This window comes from Solanum pennellii, chromosome 2 (assembly GCF_001406875.1).
Source record: "Solanum pennellii chromosome 2, SPENNV200".
NCBI lineage: Eukaryota > Viridiplantae > Streptophyta > Magnoliopsida > Solanales > Solanaceae > Solanum > Solanum pennellii.
In genome coordinates, this window is record NC_028638.1 from 14,579,499 (window position 1) to 14,586,584 (window position 7,086).

Sequence of the window (7,086 nt, forward strand, 5' to 3'; positions counted from 1 at the left end):
GAGTCGGGTGGATTACTCCAAGAAATACAAGTTCCCGCTTGGAAGTGGGAAGACGGTAATATGGACTTCATAGTGGGTTTGCCTTGGACACGAAGGCAAAATGAATCCATATGGGTGGTTGAGGATAGGTTGACGAATACGCTCACTTTATCCCCGTTAAGTCTACTTATTCGGCAGAAGAGTATGCAAGAATCTATATAAATGAGATTGTGAGTCTTCATGGGATCCCTTTATCTATCATTTCAGATAGAGGTGCTCAATTTACGTATCAATTTTAAAGGTGATTCACAAAAGGGTTAGGTACTCAGGTGAAGTTAAGCACCACTTTTCATCCCCAAATGGATGGTCAAGCGAAGCATACTACTAAAACCTTGAGGATATGCTTAGAGTTTGTTTAATTGATTTCAGGGGAAGTTGGGATGAAAACTTTCCATTGGTTGAGTTCTCTTATAATAATAGTTACCATTCGACTATATCCATGGCTACATTTCATTCCTTGTATGGTAAGAGATGTAGATCTCCTTTTTGATGGTTTGAAGTGAGAGAATCTTCACTTTTTGGTCCAGAATTGATCTATAAGACTTTGGAGAAAGTTCATTTATGTACCGTGGTTTCACGGTACTTTTAACGCGTTTTCCTTAAGATTAGTGTGTCTAAAGCCTTTTGTATTAGTTTTAATGTAGTTTTCTCTTTTCTTTCAGGAAATCTGTCCAGAAGGAGAACGTGGGAGAATTGTGCTGAAAATTGCAGAAGTGACGACCTACGAAGCCATCGACGGTCCGTCGTGACCTCGATGGTCCGTAGGTGGCCATCTTTGTACGAAGAAAAAGACTGCTAAATGAAGTTGGGGAATTCTGACCAAGTATGGGGCTACGGAGTCTCTCGACGGACCGTCATAGCCACGACGAACCATCCTGCACATCCGTCAATGTTAACAGAAAGTAGCCCCATTACCCATCTTCAAAAGATTCTAAGTATGGAGGAACGGAAGACATCGACGGACCGATATGCATGCAACGGACCCTCATCCATGCTCGTCGATGATAACAGAAAGTTGGTGAAGAAAGCAGCAGAAAAAGAAGTTTAGTAAGGAACAACACAGGGCCTTGACGGTTCGTTGTGACCTCGACGGTCCGTTGCTCCAGTCGTCGACCCAAACGTGTTTTTTGGGCAGAATTTCCTTAAATAGATTTCCCTTTTATTTTAGGACTTGTCTATTATAAATACTTGTAATAACCTCATTTTTGGGGTTAAACTCTTGGGTATTTTTAGATTTTATTGTTCTAGTTGTGAACTTGTGATTTTGCAAATTATTCTATTTTTCAGAAATCGTTTATTGCAAGCTTATTGATTAATTCAAGTAATTTTTCTGGATTTTCTTCAATCTCATCAAAGTAAGTACATGAATTATTGTCAACTGAATATGAATTGTGTGATTATTAACATGGGTAACTAAATCCATAGCTAGTGTTGTGGGAACCATGGATAATTAACAAGGTAAAAACTAGCTAAAATAATAATTCTAGAATAGTGTCTTGCATGTATTGATAATTCTTTAGTTTAGAAGTCTTTTTAACGAGTGCACCTGTTAGAACTCGCCTTGTTGCTACTTGCCAGACCAAGGAGGAAGATAATAAGAAAAGAATTATCAACGTAGATTTAGTATATACTATCTAATAGGCTAGTGTCGGTTTGTGAGATGTAACAACAAAGTCGTACATCAACTATGATGCTTAATATAAGGTAAAGGTAAGGCTTAGTAAATCATTCATATGTAGCCAGACCAAGGTGCGGAGTGAAATTTCCTAGTGCCCAGACCAAGGAATTAGGATACATAACTTAGCACTTTTCATGCAAGATATTAGGAAAGGATTGTTATAGCTAGTATCGTGTTATGAACATGTGGGGAACACTTAAGCCCTAGTTACTCTTATTACATGATAAAAATCAAATCTTTAAGCCTGTCACTTGTTTCTTTCAAAAGAGATAATTACTTTAAATTTTTCACTTATTTATTTAGAAATAGATAATTACATTTATTGCTTAAAAAACCCCTGTTTTTTACTTGTTTTTGGAAAGGACTTGACTAAATAGATGTAATAATAGGTTAAAGTTAAGTCTAAGTTATTTTCCTCGTGGGATCGACCCCAACCTCATAGTTGGGTTCTTTACTTGATACGATCGCTTATACTTCTTTTCGAGAAGTAAATTTGAGTGTATCATTCATATCATAAGGAACCGGTTGAAAACAACCTATAGCTAGCAAAAGTCTTATTCCGACAATAGGATAAGAGAGCTAGAGTTTGAAAAAGATGATAAAGTGTGTTGAAAATTTCACTTAGGAAAGGGGTGATGAGATTTGGCAAGAAAGGAAAGTTAATTCCTCGCTTTGTGGGTCGCTATGAAATTTTGCAAAGGGTTGGTAAGTTTGATTGTGAGTTGAGGTTCCCTAGTGAGCTAGCTTTGGTTCATCCGATTTTCCATGTTTCCAATCTTAAGAAGTGCATTGGTCACCCTGAGTCCATTCATCCAATTGAGGTCTAAATGTGGATGAGAATCTCTCTTACGTAGAGGTTCCGATTGAAATATTTGATAGACAAGTGAAGGAGTTAAGGAACAAAGAGGTGGCTTCCGTAAAGGTGTTATGGAAGAACCACCTAGTAGAGGGAGCAACATCGGAGGACGACGCCAACATGAAGTCCCGTTATTTTCATATCTTTGTTAATTAAGGTTAGGAGTTCCTATTAATTACTAAAATACTTAATAAAATTGAATTTGACTTGTTTTGCAAAGGTGTGCATAAATATTGTAAAAGTTTTGATAAACTAAATTTTGGAAATATGCTATTTGGTTTGATTTGCACATATTTGTTTATTTGGAATATTTTGCTTTAATGAAATGTTATTGAGCATGTTGATATGTTTTGAAATGAGTTTTTGCATAAGGATTGTTAATGTGTTGTTGAGCTCGTGTTGATGTTGACAAGGAAATTCCTCATGATTGTGATCTTAAGCTCTTATATGAAGTAATTGATGTTTTGAGTTGTTGTGTGCAAATTCCATTTTTTTTTGTTTTGATTTGAGTTATAACTCATTTTTTGATATGTGGTTGTTTGTTTTGGCTGCTAGTATTGAGTCTATCCTTTCCCTTCAAAAGATATTAGTGTAATTCGGAGAGGAATGTTTCTAAGGGGGGATAATGTAACAGTCCGAAAGTCTAAACCTAACCTAGAGCCTCACGTGAGTGTCTAAGGTTTGTAACAATGTTATAAGGTCAAAAATAATGAATCTAAGTCATTTAGGAAATTTTAGAGTCAAAACATCATGAAACGTCCATGACGTTCGGAGACTAGTGAAAGAGGTGGTAGTGTTCCTTAGCCGATTTCACAAGGTTTTAGGAGTCGGAAATTTATGAAACTTTATGAGAGGGTGTCAAACACGTATTAAATATGTTTAGGGTCAAAAAATCTGGGTAAGACTCCACAAGGACCACCCTAAGGGTCTTTGAGGAGGATTTTCCCAAATAACCAAGAAGCTGTCAAAAGACAGCAACACCTACACCCACCATCGACGGAGTGTAGGTTGACCGACGGGGTGTCGATGCCTCCGTCCACCAACACTTAATAAATTTTAAAAAAGGGTATAAATGCATACTCTATGATCCAAATCACGGATGTGAAGGACAAAGGGGAACAATGCCCGTCGACTAACCTACGACTCGTAGGTCGAGTCTTGTAGGTGAGGCTTGCACATTCTGTTAAGTTTTAAATTGGTTCATTTAATTAAGTTAGTTAGTTAGGGGTTTATTTAGGTATTACGGGATTGTTAATTAGGTTATTTAAGTAACTATATAAATGTAACGACCTGTTTAGTCGTTTTGAGCAGCAGATTTTATTTCTAGAAAAACTGTCTTGGTCGACGGATCCCACGACGGACCGTCATGGGAACGACGGACCATCGAGGGGGTCTCGTTCCAAAACACTTGGAATTCTGAAATTTGGGTACTGAAATTGACTCTCTGAACTTCGCGACGAAATGGCAGGACGGACCGTCGCAGGAACGACGGGCCGTCACAGACCCTTCACTGAAATTTAGTCTCTGAGCTTTGTGACGGACCTGCAGGACGGACCGTCACAGTCGTGACGGACCGTCACAGTCTCCGTCAGCTCACTCGGGTCGGAATTCTGCTTAAGTTTTTAAAGGGGCGTTTTGGACTATTCCTGCCTATAATTATAAAGTTAGTGGGTTAATGTTAATAATTCAATTACTTGGGGAATTAAAAGGGATAACCTTAAAACAATTAGTGGGGTATTTTATCATCTTTTATACTTAATTATATGCTAATTAGGGTAAAAGAAAGAGGGTTTTGAAATAAGAAAAACAGAAAGAACAGAGAGAGAAGGGAGGAACGAACGAGTAGAGAAGAGAGAACGAAGAGGAAAGCGAAGATTTTGAGGAGTAGCTTGCGTGATCACGAATTCTTCGGTGGAGGTAGGTTATGGTTTATGCTATTCGTAGTAAACTCTTAATAGCGAATGATATGTGTTGGGTAGTATTATAAAGTCTTCTATATGCTTAATTATGTGGATGCATGATGTGATTTTATAAATAATTGTGATGAAATTAGCATAATGAGGCTATTGAATCTTAAATCCTAAATTTACTTTGTTATTGATGATGCCTTGGTATAAAAGAAGGCTGGATGAACTAAAGTAATGAGATTAGAGGATCGGGTGTCACATTCCGACACAAGGATAGAAATAGAGGATCGGGTGTCACGTTCCGACACCAGGATAGTATATGGATCGGAGTGTCACGTTCCGACACCAGGATAGTATATGGATCGGAGTGTCACGTTCCGACACCAGGATAGTATATGGATCGGAGTGTCACGTTCCGACACCAGGATAGTATATGGATCGGAGTGTCACGTTCCGACACCAGGATAGTATATGGATCGGAGTGTCACGTTCCGACACCAGGATAGTATATGGATCGGAGTGTCACGTTCCGACACCAGGATAGTATATGGATCGGAGTGTCACGTTCCGACACCAGGATAGTATATGGATCGGAGTGTCACGTTCCGACACCAGGATAGTATATGGATCGGAGTGTCACGTTCCGACACCAGGATAGTATATGGATCGGAGTGTCACGTTCCGACACCAGGATAGTATATGGATCGGAGTGTCACGTTCCGACACCAGGATAGTATATGGATCGGAGTGTCACGTTCCGACACCAGGATAGTATATGGATCGGAGTGTCACGTTCCGACACCAGGATAGTATATGGATCGGAGTGTCACGTTCCGACACCAGGATAGTATATGGATCGGAGTGTCACGTTCCGACACCAGGATAGTATATGGATCGGAGTGTCACGTTCCGACACCAGGATAGTATATGGATCGGAGTGTCACGTTCCGACACCAGGATAGTATATGGATCGGAGTGTCACGTTCCGACACCAGGATAGTATATGGATCGGAGTGTCACGTTCCGACACCAGGATAGTATATGGATCGGAGTGTCACGTTCCGACACCAGGATAGTATATGGATCGGAGTGTCACGTTCCGACACCAGGATAGTATATGGATCGGAGTGTCACGTTCCGACACCAGGATAGTATATGGATCGGAGTGTCACGTTCCGACACCAGGATAGTATATGGATCGGAGTGTCACGTTCCGACACCAGGATAGTATATGGATCGGAGTGTCACGTTCCGACACCAGGATAGTATATGGATCGGAGTGTCACGTTCCGACACCAGGATAGTATATGGATCGGAGTGTCACGTTCCGACACCAGGATAGTATATGGATCGGAGTGTCACGTTCCGACACCAGGATAGTATATGGATCGGAGTGTCACGTTCCGACACCAGGATAGTATATGGATCGGAGTGTCACGTTCCGACACCAGGATAGTATATGGATCGGAGTGTCACGTTCCGACACCAGGATAGTATATGGATCGGAGTGTCACGTTCCGACACCAGGATAGTATATGGATCGGAGTGTCACGTTCCGACACCAGGATAGTATATGGATCGGAGTGTCACGTTCCGACACCAGGATAGTATATGGATCGGAGTGTCACGTTCCGACACCAGGATAGTATATGGATCGGAGTGTCACGTTCCGACACCAGGATAGTATATGGATCGGAGTGTCACGTTCCGACACCAGGATAGTATATGGATCGGAGTGTCACGTTCCGACACCAGGATAGTATATGGATCGGAGTGTCACGTTCCGACACCAGGATAGTATATGGATCGGAGTGTCACGTTCCGACACCAGGATAGTATATGGATCGGAGTGTCACGTTCCGACACCAGGATAGTATATGGATCGGAGTGTCACGTTCCGACACCAGGATAGTATATGGATCGGAGTGTCACGTTCCGACACCAGGATAGTATATGGATCGGAGTGTCACGTTCCGACACCAGGATAGTATATGGATCGGAGTGTCACGTTCCGACACCAGGATAGTATATGGATCGGAGTGTCACGTTCCGACACCAGGATAGTATATGGATCGGAGTGTCACGTTCCGACACCAGGATAGTATATGGATCGGAGTGTCACGTTCCGACACCAGGATAGTATATGGATCGGAGTGTCACGTTCCGACACCAGGATAGTATATGGATCGGAGTGTCACGTTCCGACACCAGGATAGTATATGGATCGGAGTGTCACGTTCCGACACCAGGATAGTATATGGATCGGAGTGTCACGTTCCGACACCAGGATAGTATATGGATCGGAGTGTCACGTTCCGACACCAGGATAGTATATGGATCGGAGTGTCACGTTCCGACACCAGGATAGTATATGGATCGGAGTGTCACGTTCCGACACCAGGATAGTATATGGATCGGAGTGTCACGTTCCGACACCAGGATAGTATATGGATCGGGTGTCACGTTCCGACACCAGGATAGTATATGGATCGGAGTGTCATGTTTTGACACCAGGATAGTATATGGATCGGGTGTCACGTTCGGTACCAGGATAGTATATGGATCGGAGTGTCACGTTCCGACACCAGGATAGTATATGGATTCGG